The sequence below is a fragment of the Engystomops pustulosus genome, chromosome 11 (assembly GCF_040894005.1).
Source record: "Engystomops pustulosus chromosome 11, aEngPut4.maternal, whole genome shotgun sequence".
In the NCBI taxonomy this organism is placed as follows: domain Eukaryota; kingdom Metazoa; phylum Chordata; class Amphibia; order Anura; family Leptodactylidae; genus Engystomops; species Engystomops pustulosus.
In genome coordinates this window covers 55349776-55365780 of record NC_092421.1, presented here as the reverse complement: position 1 = coordinate 55365780, position 16005 = coordinate 55349776, and the positions used below count along the sequence as shown (strand labels likewise).

Genomic DNA, 16005 nt, shown 5'->3' with positions numbered 1-16005 from the left:
GTGATGTCCTGGTGCCATCTTATGCTGCCAAGTATTGTCTCTGCCTCATATTCTTCTCATTATAGAAGAGCACCTTGAAATCGAGAGGTTCCTTTAACCATTGAGTAGGTAATTGTAAGCGACACGAGACCCCATATACAACGCCCCTAATACAACCCAGCAACGTGTGCCGATCCTTCTTGTAGCACCTCTCATATAATAGCCCCATTTCTGTTTCTGTTACAACAATCTGTCCTCTACATCAGTTCTAGGGTTGTTCCAGTAAAATGCACATGGAGCAAGTTTTTCAGAATAAACTTGCTTGTTGCTAATGGGCCTCAGGGATGTGACTTTAGCATTTTCTACCAAAACCAGCGGCATATTTGTCGACGGGCTGCGTATGACATAGTAGCCCAGTCCCATTTACCTACAAGGGACAGGGGCAGCCATAGCAATGTATGAGAACCGGCGGCCATGATTTCCTAATCCTGTACATTCTACCTGTACATTCTCCATGTTCCTGACATTATTTCTTTTCCATGTTGAAATCCTGGCAGTGAAATAATGGCTTGTTCTGTACAACACTGCACCATTCATCAGCTTTGGCAGTCGGTGTAATAAATATCCTATTGTTTGTGTATTTTTAGCACATAGCGCCATTGTATGGTCAGGACACTCTATTATTTGTCTGCTCCTCTACTTGGTAAAATCTTATTACATAACACATTTGTTTGTAAACTTACGAAATCCTTCATCCCCATGGACCGTGTGATGCTGTGTTCAGGCAGCCGGGTGCTGGGAGACCGACTGCTATGACCAAGTACCAGGCAGATGGGTGTCACAGGGGGAGGGCGAGCTTTACTCATCATCTTATCAAACTATTATCTAACTTAAAGGTGATCAGCTATTAGGAGGTGTGTGGTATCTTCGCAGTCTGCCCAGCACAGTGACAAACGCTTTATAGTGGCTGCTTTTAGCATTGCAGCTCAGCCCCTTTCCCTTCAATACAAACAGGGTAAGTTGACATTAAGCTCCATTACTGCATCAAACAGCTGATCTGTGGGGGGGGGGGTTTCATTTACTAAGGACAGATAATAAGTCTATGAATACCCCTTTGTTTGCAGCACAGAAGGCTTGTAATTCATGCCTCAAACTAAAGGTGCCACTAAACTATCAATTGCTATTCCTCGCAACTCCCCCATACACATGCACACTCAGTTTGGCTCAGTGTGTATACACTGTATTTTAAGTACGGATGTACCTCTGGCAGTGGTTATCTCTAGGGAGAACAAAGAATTGGACCAGCACTCCCAATTATCTCTAGAAAGGGCTGCTGAATGGTCAGTAATGGAATTCTCTTATTGTCCCTGGTGGGCTAGAGCTACTTGTTGTTGTTATTAAATAGTATTACTGGTGGAACATTGATATCCATAGTCCATGGGGTGGTCTAGGATGGTTAAAAAAAGACCTCTTGCATCCCTGAAGGAAGGCTGATTTTCTGGGTTTAGACACAATTGTTTGGGTATGCGCTTTCTTTATCACTTCATATTACATTATAGGGTCAGTTCACCCTCTGCTAGAGCCCCTGCTGTTTTTCTAGATTACATTTGTTAATGAATTGATGGTATATGTGGGTCTTGGCAATAATATAGAATTCTGTATGAAATATTTATAGTTACTGTGTCATTGGGAGCGTCTATATTGTGTGGTTAATCATCTTGATTTTATTATATGAATTGCTATTTTAATATACTTTTCAATAAAAAGATGTGTTTTACCTGATTGGGTGTATGGATTTTCCTCCATCATTTGTAATGTTGTTTTAGTTTAGTGTTCTATCCCTGAAGGTCCAGGGTTTCCAGTGTTAGATAAGTGGAAGGGTTTATAGGAACAATAAATGGCACATTCTCAGATTGGGTTGAAGTTAGAAGTGGGGTAACACAGGGGTCAGTATTGGGGACACTTCTTTTTAATACTTTTTATTAATGACCCGCTCTGCTGTTACATCTGTGTCTCGCTTTTCTGCTTTCCAGCTGGGAAGGGGCTGAATTCTATCCTCTGTTTTTCTGTGCGGCAAAAACGTAGCTAGGGATTCAGCAGAGGGGGCAAAACTTGCCCCAGTGGGCCCCCAACCCAGGTGTTACCAGTATTCCTACATGCAGTGACCATATAGTGGTAGATACTGGTTCTCCTCAGGCAGGGCCGGCTCCCAGTTTCAGTGGGCCCGTTTGCCGTAAACTTGCGTAGCGGCATGGATTCATGACGCTGCACTGTTGAGTCCGGTCTCTTCATCTTCTTCTCTACCTCTCCTTTTTCCGCCAAACCTGTATTGCCTTCTATTAAAAAAAGACTCACACACCCTGCTTGGATTAAATTGGCCACAGCAGCCTTTTATTAACAATACAACAATAAAAACACAGTCAAACTGCTGAATAATTTAACATTCCCCCCCCCCCTTTTAATCAAAAGAGGAAGTGAGGTCCTTGGAGTTACCAAAATTGAGTAACAGCCATTCTGCACCCCTACTTTTCTCCTTACCCCAAACCGCCACCTCCGATTCAAGGGCACCAAGAGTGCAGTAATGGCCGGCTCTACTCCTTTTTCCACTCCCTGGGACACCACCCAGCGGGAGCCCAAACCGCCATCCCCCAGGCGGCCCACCAAATTAAATAGATGAATCCTATCCACTAGGTCTCTTTTCTACCCCCTCACTCCACCAACTCCAAGGACCTTGCTCCTCCCTCACCGCCACAGCATGCATGTCTTGACCACCTCAAACATGCGCGCCCCCCACCAGCCTCCATGCCCTTTCCAGGCCACCCTGTACGCCAAGGGCCCACAAATCCATACCTACTGCATTAAGATGCACACCATCTCCCAGCCAGTATTCGCCTCTTCCTTCTTCCAACTCATGGTGCCTCACCACTATCCCACCATTTCTGGCCACAAAACCGCCCACTGCCCGATTCAACTTAACCCGAGCTCTGTTCGGCCGCCCCACCGACCGAGCATGCCTCCATCTCACCCTACGTACCACATCCGACCAACCCACAACCAATGATGGGTACAACACCCACATCTTTAACAAATCGTGCTTTATGTCACGAATTAACTCCCTTACTGGCCGGGCTCCTAAGTCGTTGCCCCCAATATGAAACATCGCTACCTCAGGGACTTTATCCAACGCCACGCACCTCTGAAACTCTTCCAAAACCTCTCCCCATTTCATCCCCCTGTAACCTAACCATCTCACTATCAACAAATCTCTATTAAAACCCAATTGCCTACCTTCCGGAAGCATACCCGCCCGTTGTGCACCCCAGTACACATACGAATGCCCGAAAATCCACGCCATGCACGGCCCTGAACCTGTAATGATAAAGACAATTAACAACACCCCCTCAAGCACAAACATGCTTTTTTAACAACCACCTCCCCGCACCAACTAATTTTCCGCCACCAAATGCAGTCGAACATATGACCGATATCGCCCTGAATCCCATCTGCCAATCTGCTTTACAATTTCCGGCCCTAAACCCCATGCTGCGGCTTCCGTTGCCGCCCCGATCCTAAACGAATGCGGAGCGAAATCTTCCCCTCTTAAACCCAACTGCTCGATACATTTTCGAAACACTGCCGAAAATTGAAAAACCGATAAAGATGACCCGTCCAAATGGGAAAACAAAGGGCCCGCCCTTTCGCCACTAAAAACCAAAAACCTTGTCAAAACATCCAACGGGCACATCTGAGATCCCCTAACTTCCCGCAACACCACTCTTTTTCCCCTACCCATCTGATCCGTCTTAGACCTCCGTATCCAAAATTCCACACCCCTTTCCCTGATCAACACATCTTCCCTCAATAGCCCTCCAACTGACTTTCTGCTCTTGGCAACTAATTCGCTTATGCGCAAAGCCCCAAAGAAAGCCCATGAGAAGGCCAATCTGAACAAACATACCTATGCTTGTGAAACGCACCCCCCCCCCCCCAAAGTCACCCCCAATCTTTCTAAAAGCCCAAATGAAACTGGCCTCCTTCTATCCATCCCCCCCTTTCCTCTCCTAAACCCCCGCACTGCCTGTTTTACTAAAAACTCTTTCGTCACGTCTCGCAATCCGCGCAAACGAAAACCAAAACCCACCCCTGCAAGCCATTTGTTCACTCTAGCAACAGACCACCCAGCTACTGCTGCCCTACCCAACCATACCAATAATGCTACCACCTTTTTGTCATCATCCCCCGTGCCCCCAACCTCCGCCATGAATTCCTCCCATTGCTGCCACGCCGACCCATACGCCGACCAAGTGCCTCTAGCCAGGGACCTTTGAATCAAGGTCCCCGCCGTGGTAAGGCTATCTCCCACAGAAATTCTGGACATGGGATCCCCTCTTCTTCCGCACCAGGCGCCAGTTCTCGAAACCGGTCCCACTGTAGGCGAGACAAAGCATCAGCTAACGAGTTATTGACCCCCGGGACATGCACTGCCACTACCCACGCATTCAGGGATAAGCAAGTTAGCACCAATCTCCGCAGCAGCCGCACCACTGGAGGCGAAGAAGCCGTAAGGCTGTTAATCGCCCCCACCACTGCTTGGTTATCGCAGTGGAACCGCACCTTTTTGTTCTTAAACCGCTTTTCCCATATCTCCACAGCCACCACGATCGGAAAAAGCTCCAAACACGCCAGGTCCCTCACTAGGCCCGTTTCCACCCAGTCCGTTGGCCATCCTTCAGTGCACCATTGCCCCTCACAATAAGCTCCAAACCCCACTGACCCAGCCGCGTCCGTAAACAATTCCCAATCAAAATTGTTCACTGCCTCTTCCGTCATCAGAGATCTCCCGTTGTACTTGTCCAAAAATTTTTGCCACACCCCCCAAATCCTCCCTCATGTCCCTTGACAGCCGTATGTAGTGGTGAGCTGCTTTCACCCCCGCCGTTGCTCCCGCTAATCTCCTGCAAAACACCCTCCCCATTGGAATAATCCGGCACGCAAAATTCAACTTACCCAAAAGAGACTGCAACTCCTTAAGTGTGATCTTTTTCAGTCTATGCGCTCTCCCCACCTCCACTTTCAAAGCCTCCAGCTTATCCCCTGGCAATCTGCACTCCATTTTTTCCGAATCCAACGTGATTCCCAAAAACACCAAACACGTTGTAGGGCCCTCTGTCTTTTCGTGTGCCAACGGAATACCGAACCTCTCCGCTACCCATTCCATCGCCGTTAGCAGCGACTGACATACCAAGGACCCACCCGGCCCCATGCAAAGGAAATCATCTAGGTAGTGTATAATAGACTCTAACCCTGCTACTTCCCTGACCACCCATTCCAGGAATGAGCTAAAGGCTTCAAAATATGCGCACGACAAAGAACAACCCATGGGAAGACACCTATCCACATAATACGCCCCTTCCCAAAAACACCCCAACAAACTCTCCGGGTGGACTGGCAACAAGCGAAACGCCGCTTCGATGTCTGTTTTTGCCAGTAACGCCCCAACCCCATACTCCCTTACCCATTCCACCGCTCTGTCAAACGAAGTATATGCCACCGAGCACAACTCCGGTGCTATCCCGTCGTTCAATGACAGTCCTTTCGGGTACGAAAGATGGTTATGAGGCGAAATTTATTCGCCTCCTTTTTTGGCACCACACCCAACGGTGACACTACCAAGCCCCTTACCAGAATTTCTTTAAAGGGCCCCGCCATCCTCCCCAACTGAACCTCTTTTCCCAATTTTTCCCGGACTACCGCCGGATGTTCCCGTGCCGATTTTAAATTTTTTAAGGAGAAAGGAACCTCATGTTCTGGGGGCGGAATTTTAAACCCATCCCTAAAACCTTCCCTCAATAACCCCGCCCTAACCCTATCTGGGTACCTATTTAGAAAGGCCTCCATCTCTTCCAGTTTCACTGGCGTCACCCCCTTGACTAGTTCCTCCTGCCTGTCTGCCCTTGTTCTTCTTGAAGCATCGCGCTGCCCTATGTGACGATCCCCCACATGCTGAACATGCATGCCTAAATTTACATCCCGCCCCATACTTGCACTGGCCGTCGTTAAACTGCCAGCACACCCCTTTTCCTCCGGCCCCACTAGCGCTCTCTTTTTGTTGCCCACTCTGCTCTGACCCCCCAGTCCCGTCTCGAAAGGACTGTTTTACTGGCGCCATCACATTTAACCACAACCCGAAGTCTTTCTGATCCCACCGTATATTGGGGCGTACCGCCTTCCTCTAACGAAAACGCTCGTCATACCGCAAACACGTCTGTCCCCCATACGCCCGATACGCCTCCGCAATCGCATCCAAATAACAAAACATCCCCAACCGCTTCTCCGGGGACTTCTCCTCTATCACACTTAACGCTTTCAACCAATTTTGAAAGGTCTGCGGAATCAATCTCCACCTCTTCTTTTCTTCCTCCTCTTTCTTATTCTCATCCTTTTTGGGCTTGTCCAAATTAAACTTCCCTAATGGAAGTAATGAAAATATCTCTACATATTCATCCTTCCATATTTTCTCTTTTACTTCTTTTTTCACATGTTCCCCTGGTGACCCTTCAAAGCATACATACACTTCCCCTTTTGCTCTGTCGTCTATCCGCACCCTTTCATCCTTGTCTTTTTCCGTCTGAACCGAAACCGTCACCCCTGACTCCCTACGCCCCACCTCTCGCCCGCTCCATGGAACCCATGCCGCCACCGGAGATACCCCTGGGCTTACTCTTTCACACCTCGCCAATAAGTCCTTAACGCTCCTCATTAATGATCGTAACTCATTCACCATCCCTGTACTAATCTCCTCACCCCCCGCACTAGCCCCCCTTTCTTCTCCCCCGTACTGTACAAACATAGAGCACTCACCATGCTGCATGGGGGCTGTGTCCCCACCAGCGGCCATATTGGACTCCAGATGCTGCAAGTTTCTCTCACTCGTCCCATCTTCTCCTCTCCCCGAGTTGTAGATGCTGCCAGCTCGTCCACCACAGCTGCCGCATGACGAACAGGATGCTCCCCGCTGTGCCGCCGGATCCGTCCCCAGCCTGTTGCCGGGCGCCTGCCTCTCCGTGACTTTCGACCGCTCGGCCCCAGCCTCCTGCCGGCGGGATGCACCTGAAGTTCCACTCGCTGTCTCACCTACAAAGGCCCCCTCACCGACTGGAACATCGCCAGGTGAGGGCCTCGTCGTCCTGGAGGCATGGCTGCCTTGAAGTCCTGGTGATGAGGGCCTCGGCGCCTGCTGTGGTGAGTGCCTCCTCCCCCTCTCCGCTGGGCCCGCCGGGGTTAACGGATTCCTGCTCGAGCGAGGCCTGCGACTCCCGCTCTGAGCCGCTGGCGCTCGCCCGCCAGGGTCCCCGGAGGGGCTCCTTACCCGACGACGGGTCCTCGGGGTTGCCCGGACTGCTCGGCGGCCGCGTCCTCCTGGAGCGCCGCAACCCCGGTGCCAGCTCTCCACTCCCGGCAGCTTCCACTTCTCCCATCTGTCCTGCGCACGCTGTCTCGTCATGGCCCGGTCCCAGCGCCGCCTCCACCTGTCTCCACACACTCTCCCTGTCTCCGTGCTGTGCTGCAGCCCGAAGCTGCCCGATCAGGGCACTGATGTCAGCCATTATTTCAGGAGCTACCACAGGTATGACCTATTTTCCCTGTAAAAGATGTCTGATTGACTTTCCCTAACGGTCCCTACTAACACGCCCCCTAACAACTCCCGCTCTTCACGGTTATGCCCCTTAACTACTCGCCCTCCCACCAGGCTGCGTCATGGCGACCTCCCCTCACTTCGGCCTCTTCTTTATATACAGCCTCCTCACCCCCTTGGATTAATTATATACAGCACAGGCCCCCCTCACCACCTATAGATTAATTATATGCAGCCCCCTCCTAACCCCCATTTATATGTATACCCCATTTCATTATATGTAGTCCCTCCTTACCCCCCAATTATTATATGCAGCCCCCTCTTCACCCCCATTGGTTGATTGGCATCGGTGGATGGTGACCTTAAAGGGACCCTATCATAACATTTTCACAAAGACAGCTCACAACAGGTTCCAATAGAACCCTATTAACTAGCTGACACCCTTCTTGTGTCAAAAATTGTTTCCCTTAAAGGGAACCTACCACCCCGATTCTACCTATAAAGGTAGAAGGGGTGGTAGGTGGATGAATGGGACGTGAGGATAGCCCTCACGTCCCGGCTATCTTTTAGAAAAGTTTATTGCAGGCATATGCAAATTTATTTAAGCGGCTAATGGGGCGTGGAGTAGCCGGACATGAGGCTACTAGTCGCGGCTACTCCACGCCCCAGTAGCCACGTTCCTCCGCCTACCATTTAATCTTCGGCGCGCAGCTCCTCGTAGCTGCGCGCCCTCGTCCTAGTCCCCTGCGTTCTGCTCATGCTCAGAACGCAGGCCTTCGGCTGCACGGCTGCGGCTCCGGAGCTACTGCGCATGCGCAGAAGGCTGCAGAACACAGGGGACTAGGACGAGGGCCGAAGATTAAATGGTAGGCGGGGGAACATGGCTACTGGGGCGTGGAGTAGCCACGACTAGTAGCCTCATGTCCGGCTACTCCACGCCCCAGTAGCCGCTTAAATAAATTTGCATATGCCTGCAATAAACTTTTCTAAAAGACACCCGGGATGTGAGGATTAGCCCAAAAGGGCTATTTTCACATCCCATTCATCCACCTACCACCCCTTGTACCTTTATAGGTAGAATCGGGGGTGCCCTTTAAATCCACATTAATTAACTTTATATTATATTCCCTGGCATCAGAGAGGGCATGTCCTGTTTGGCCAGCCCCTCCCATCTTCTCCTCCCCATGTCAGCAGGTCTTTTTGACCAGAGTAACATAATCACAGGTCCTTTAGCCTCCAAACATTAGCAAACTGTACACCATTCATATGATCTGATCTGATCACACAGGGCTGGCTCCAGGTTTCACTGGGCCCCTTTGCAGTAAACTGGCATAGGGGCATGGATTAAATATATATACAGCCTTCACACCCCCATAAATTATATTCAACCCATAGTTTAATTATATGCAGCCCCCCTCCACACCCCACATGCATTATATGCAGCCCCCTCCTCTACCCTCAACATTATATGCAGCCTCCTCCTCACCACCCATACGTTATATGCAGCCCCTCCCCACCCCCCATTCAATATATGCAGCCCCCTTCTCACCCCCATTCACTAAATACAGCCCTGCCTCATCCCACTTTCAATATATACAGCCCCCTCCTCACCCCCCATGGACTAGTAAATGTGACCATTTAAAATAAAATAATAGTGCTTACCTCAGTTTTCTGCTCGGGTCTGGAGCGTCCCCTTCGCTGTCTTCCTCATCCTTCCAGCAGCTGCACAGCCCATCACATGCAGAGATGCACGGCAGCGCCCTGCAGAAAATGGAGCGACGATTTACGGTGCCTGCACCTGGCACGCCCAGGGTACAGGATGTGGCCACCAGTGGGCCCTCCAGGCGGCTGTGGGCCTTGGCACTTGCCCGGGTTTTGTGTGTTTTGGCGCCGTCCCTGTGATCATATGAAATCTCAGCAGCCTCCATGGACTTTGACTCCTCCCTATCCTCCATGGAGGCTTCTGAGATTTCATGAGATCAGATACATACATGGATTAGACATTGAAGATGTAACAGGCTTTGATGATCTGATCCTGACTAACACTACTAAGAGGAGAACTCCTTACGATGTATAAATACCTGAACAGGCAATACAAGGACCTCTCCAAAGCTCTTTTTATAGCTAGGCCTGTCACCAGGACAAGGGGCCTAGAGGAGAAGTGGCTCTTCCATCACCATAGACAAGTGGGCATCTCCTACACCTAGAGGAGAGGCAGTTCTACATCAAAATAGCCGGGGGGGATCCTCTACACCTAGACGAGAGGCAGTTCTACCATCAACATAGACAGGGGGCATCCTCTACACCTACAGGAGAGGCGGTTCTACCATAGACAGGGGGCATCCTCTACACCTAGAGGAGAGGAGGTTCTACCATCACCATAGACAGGGGGCATCCTCTACACCTAGAGGAGAGGAGGTTCTACCATCACCATAGACAGGGGGCATCCTCTACAACTAGAGGAGAAGGGGTTCTACTATCAGCATAGACAGGGGGCATCCTCTACACCTAGAGACTGTTCTACCATCACCATAGAAAGGGGGCATCCTCTACACCTAGAGACTGTTCTACCATCACCATAGAAAGGGGGCATCCTCTACACCTAGAGACGGTTCTACCATCACCTAGACAAGGTTTGTTTATGTGTAAGCAGTGAGACTGGGAAACTCTCTGCCACCAGATGTTGTGATGGCTGGTGATTTGAACATGTTCAAGAGGGGTCTGGATGCCTTTCTTGAGAACAATAATATCACTTCTTATGGGAATAAAACTTTTTGTAAGTAGTTTCTGTTGATGCATGCAGTTATTCTGACCACCATATTAGGGGTCGGGAAGGAAGTTTTCCCTACTTTGGGCCAAGTGGCATCAGCCATGCAGAGTTTTTGCCTTCCTCTGGGTCAACACTGTATAATGCAAGATTAATAGGTTGGACCTGATGAACTGATGAAGACAGACAGAGGGTCCTGCAGAAGGTGGAGATGAGAAAATAGAAATGTCCTGAGCTCACCATATAGCGCCCCCTAGCAATCATTCATTCATATTGTGAAATAAAGGTACACCACACACTTATTACATAAAATATAAATATAATCTTGTTATCTGTACATATCACTTCACAAAGGTAATGAAATAATACAGTCCACAGAATGCAGTCATGAAGTGCAGGATGAGCAGCCAATACATAATATACATGTGTCCACGGGTTTTTTAAAATTTATTTAAAGAGCAATTAAAACATTAAGGTCATTTTGAAGGCCTGGAGCAGCACACTAAAACCTACATAGAGATGCTGACATACACCTTTATTAGCGTGGATTTTGTTTTGCAGTAAGTGACAGCTGTTAGCTATGAAATGTTTCAGGTGATCACATTCTCCAAGCCCAAATGTACCCAGAAGAGGGCGCTATTTTGCAGACAAAAATACAAAAAAGTGAATTTTGTAAAACTTTGTCTTAATTTAATCTCTATAATCTCTCATTCAATCTCTTAAAGGAATTTACCATATTTGGATATTAATGACCCCGGCTACATCTGGCTCGGCTGCAAATAAATAATCAGTAGGGGGTTTTGGCATTGGGTCCGATATTGATGATTTAAATGGAATGTCTGGAGAATCGTTTTACAGGCAAGAATCAGAGGTTGAACACTGAAAACGTAATACGTATTTATATATAGATGTCCATTATGGTGTTTGGGCGGGGGCTTTGCCTATACAATCACAGAGCTACACATAAAGAGGTCTATGCACGGGGATCGGTCGTGATAAACATAGTGTTAGCTGCCTTCTTATGTGGCCTCCAGTACAAGTAGCTGCGGGTAAAGGTGGCACACCCCGTGCCATTTGGCCCCAGGAATTAATCCAACCAAAACCATTGCTCCTGTAACCTTCTATGGATAAATATGAACATGGGACTAGAGCCTCATCCATCTCTTATTTTCCCATCATTTAACCCCTTAACGCTGAGGCCCTTTTTCGTTTCTGCGTTTCAATTTTTTACTCCCTACCTTTGTGAGGACTTGTTTTCTGTAAATTGCAATTCATACTAACAATATTTAATAATCCACGCCATGTACTGGGGAGCTGGAAAAATATTGCAAATGCAGAGGAATTTGCATTTGTGCCGTTTTCTTGCGGGCTTGGATTTTACGGCTTTCACTGTCTTACTTCATTCTTTGGGTCGGTGCTATCATTGGGATACCAAATTTATATAGGTTTTATAATGTTTTCATACATTTACAAAAATTAAAGCTCCTGTACAAAATAAAATTCTTCATTTTACCATCTTCTGGCGCTAATAACTTTTATACCTCGGGGCTGTGGGTGGTGTAATTTTTTTTGCGACTTTTGATGACATTTTTTGAGGACAGTATGGCCTTTTAATAATTTTTTTAATAGAATTTTTATATTTTTCCAAATTGCAAAAAAGTGGCATTTTCAATTTTGGGCGCTATTTTCCATTATGGGATTAAGCGCCGGGAAAAAACATTTTAATATTTTGATAGATCGGACTTTGGGATGCTGCGATGCCTAACATTTTATGATTTTTTTTATATCTATATCAGTTCTAGCACAAGGGCGATAATTTTGAATTTTTAGGGGTTTTTTAATATAATTTTTTTACTTTTTCTTTTCATTTTTCAGACCCCGTAGGGTACTTTAACACTAGGTTGTCTGATTGATCCTACCATATATCGCCATACTACATCATTTATTACAATGGGTTAAAAAAAAATCAGACAGCCTTGGGTCTTCGTAAGACCTGAGGCTGTCATGGCAACTGATCGAATCCAAGATGGCGGTATCCACGTGACGCTGGGATGTAAATGCCTCGGAAGCTTTGCCAGGCCTGGCCGCGGGTGTTTCCAGTGGGTATTTGCAGCAATATGCAGTAAACGCCCACCTTGTATGGAAAGGACCCTCTCCACCCGCAGCAGACATGTGACGTAATAGCTCTGATTAGTTGCCATGAGCAACTGAAATGACTCATGTGTACATGTGTATTAAGAGCAGGAATAATGTACAAGAATTTCATGGGTAAACGTCCTAAAATTTGGTGGGTGGTTATGGGCCACGAGCTACCACCCAAACCGCCTTTATTGTAATCCATTCCTGCATGTTCAGTATTAGTAAGAGGACGTCTTCCAGCTGCTAAATTTGATAAAATTACATTTAGAAGATTTCACAATGTTCCTCCAGAGTCTATGAATAACCCTACTTTCTTCATGTATGATTATGTAAGCGATTTAATATTCATGTCCGACTGCCTTATAAGGGAACACTTCAATGCTGGATCCCAAAATACAAGCTGAAGAGGGACCGCTTGTTTCTACATGATCAACAAACTCCAGAGGTCAGGGTGTATTCACATGGTGCAGATAGAAATGCAAGAAATGTTAAATACATGCGTAACACTGCTACACAACTGCATGCTATTACTTGTACTGCACAGTGTGAATACCGGCTGGAGAGCACTATATGGCAGTGATGGCGAACCTTTTAGCGACCGAGTGCCCAAACTGCAACCCAAAACCCTGCTTATTTATCGCGAGGTGCCAACCAAAAATTAAAGCAGTAACTTATTGCTCCCTGTTCAACAACTTTCAATCATATTGGCCTCCTGAGGACAGCGACACAAGTAGAAAGATGGAACATTTTCCCCATTTTAGCTTCTTTCTAGTTTCCCTCTGTACACAGAGAATTATGGGGCCAGCAGGCGGTCCTCCAAAAATAATTCAACCCTGTCTAATTCTCCCTCTTCCTGCAGTCCCAAGTAGCGAAGTAAATATCAAAATTATGACTGAAAGCAGCATCTTTTAAGTTACTTATAACTGCAGGAAGATTCTTTGAGTCTCGTCTGGTGCGCTGGGGCGATGGCCCGGGTGCCCACAAAAAGGGCTTTGAGTGCCGCCTCTGGCACCCGTGCCATAGGTTCGCCACCACTGCTATATGGGATTGTAGATTCTGCATCACATATTTTCCTTTTATTTATCTTGGATACAAAGCACAACCATTGCATTGTGTCCGCTGGGTGGTAGGATTTCTCCCCCCCCCCCCCCCCCCGGGTCACATTTATCACCTAAATAACCCACAAAAATACTTTTTACCGTAATCCTTAGGACTCATTTATAGAATAAAGTAATCTTCCGATAAGCAGTTTCACTCACCTTTCTATGAAGGTTCTATAAATTATTTTTGGAATAAAATCATCCAGATGATCTAATACACAATATAAGACTTGCTGTCCAGCCAATACTAAACACATGTAACATATATGCAAGCTATAACTATCCCAGATACTTAAAGCATGATTTTTTTTTTAGCTGGTGCCAGGTTCCAATTCAGCATTCTGAATCATGGCAGTACTTCATATAAGTTTATTTCACATTACATGGCTCCTTGCCAATTGCATGTGGAGATACCGGGGTAGGATAGGGGTGGTGGTAACAGTGCATGAGGAGACAGCAGAAAGGCTGCTGCAGCTGCCTCCTCCTGGGCCTCTCCACATGCTGCTGGCAGTGAGCCAGGTAATGTGAAATAAATTACTGAAATGAGTCAGAATGCTGACAAAGCTGGCATTTTAAAATCTGCATAACATAGATCCTTTCACCAGTTAAAAAATGATATTCCTGCTGACAGGTTCACTACCTCTACCCCTAACAATCGGCTAAATAAGAGACCAGCAGCCTTGTGATGAATGGCTGCAAATCTCTCCATTCACTTCTAAGGTCGAGGGGGAGGGACAGTGATTTTGCACAGACCAATAGATGGGAATGCACCAGACTGTTAGGACACCAGTGATCAGCAGGATGTGGGGCCTAAAACCTATACTTTTTATTTTCAAGCAACAACCTCTTTAAGGGTGGTGTGAAAAGCTATCAGTGGATGCATAACAGGATTTGTGATATAAAATAAATTGTCCAATAGCTGAAAAATAAATATTAACCTTTTATATTAAAGGTTAACTTTTTAACCCTTGCCACCCCAGCTGTCCCCTGTATTTTCGGTTTCCCTCACCTGCAGTGATGACATACTATATAGGGACATGTGATTAGTGCAGATAGCACTGGCCTGTGAGTATCAGACCCATCATAGTGCCGAGCCTTCCTCTTACTAGCATCGCAGCAAGTCTTAAAGGGTGACCCCTGCATCGCGTGTAGTTTAAAGTGAACGGTCGCCTATCAACACAAACATTTTTGGTGCTAACCATATTGATAAATAGGCTGCCCTCACTACAACCAGTAGGAGAAATAACAAGCACATGGTTTTAGCTTTCAGAGAAGCTTAGGAACTGACAAATTGTAATGGTTCCTATGGGCGACCAGGCCACGGTTTTTTAGTGAGCACTAGTGAGGAAAATCTGGTATTTGGCAACATAAAATCGGTTTTTGGCTCTTTGGCTGAGTCAAGAAAAACCGAGCAAAATCTAAGGAAACCCCAAACAAAACTGCGACAACATGGACAGAGCTTCGCCCTCCCTCCTTTGCGACAGACATGACAGGAATGACTGCTTGGGCGAGGCGGCCTATAAAAGCCTCTGCATCCTCTGCAGTAGTAATATTGAGATTAGTTCAGTGATAATCCTCCATTTGTCACACCAGAAGGTGCTATAGTCAGAAAAGGCCTCACTCCAGCTAAAGTGCCTTAGTCAGCATTTGTAGGATTTCTAGTGATGGGGGAATATAAAGATGAAAATCGCAGATGTGCCGTGGTCCAGGTGCATTCTGGGAGTAAAATCTATTTTCCGTCTTGCGTTGGTTAACTGTGGGCACAGGCAGTCACCTCGGTGGTAAGAGGAGGACAGCTGGCGCCATTATCCCACCATCTTGAATAATGATCCTCTAATGGCAGACACAGTTATCTGCATGACGCTGTTGTGTGGATGGCTTTATAATGACCTCCTCTTGTAATAAAAAGCTCTTGTGCTGCTGGCACATCATCTCCGCTCTCCACATCTGCCTCCTCTTGTGGATGAATACTGTATGCTCGTCCTTCAGGGAGAAAAGAACACAATGACAGTCACAAGGGAAGCAAATAATTGTATAATGGACTAGTACAAGATCCACCTATGTTTTTTCTCAGAGCTCCTGACCTTGCTGGACTATGGAAATCTAAGCGGCTACACAGCAGCTGGTGACTATTCTAGTCAAGTATTGGTGGACGTGGTCTTTCATGGACCATCCATGGTTATCGCTGGACAAACACATGAACATTTTAATGGGACTTCTGGAAGCTTCTTGAATTTTAAGTGTAATGTCTAAGAGTTTTAGCAGTGCCAGACTGGGGTTTCTTGGGACCACCAGATAAAATGATCCATCAACCCCTAGGAAATAAACCCTAGTCACCTTCAAATTCGGTTGCCTTCCAGGGTCCTGTAAAGGGGTTAGGATGC

The 16005-nt window shown here is 47.1% G+C and overlaps 1 protein-coding gene and 1 long non-coding RNA gene across 4 annotated transcripts in view; one reads left to right on the top strand and one right to left on the bottom strand.

The window, feature by feature from the left end:
* The window catches only part of LOC140106622 (uncharacterized), a 126872-nt gene that overhangs the window by 76722 nt on the left and 34145 nt on the right, over positions 1-16005 (top strand). The window lies entirely within an intron of this gene.
* The window catches only part of SEMA4G (semaphorin 4G), a 126915-nt gene continuing 121591 nt past the window's right edge, over positions 10682-16005 (bottom strand). For all 3 annotated transcript variants that reach the window (XM_072131147.1, XM_072131146.1, XM_072131148.1), the window contains one exon: positions 10682-15604. The gene's annotated coding sequence lies outside the window, so the exon portion shown is untranslated. The remainder of the gene's footprint in view (positions 15605-16005) is intronic.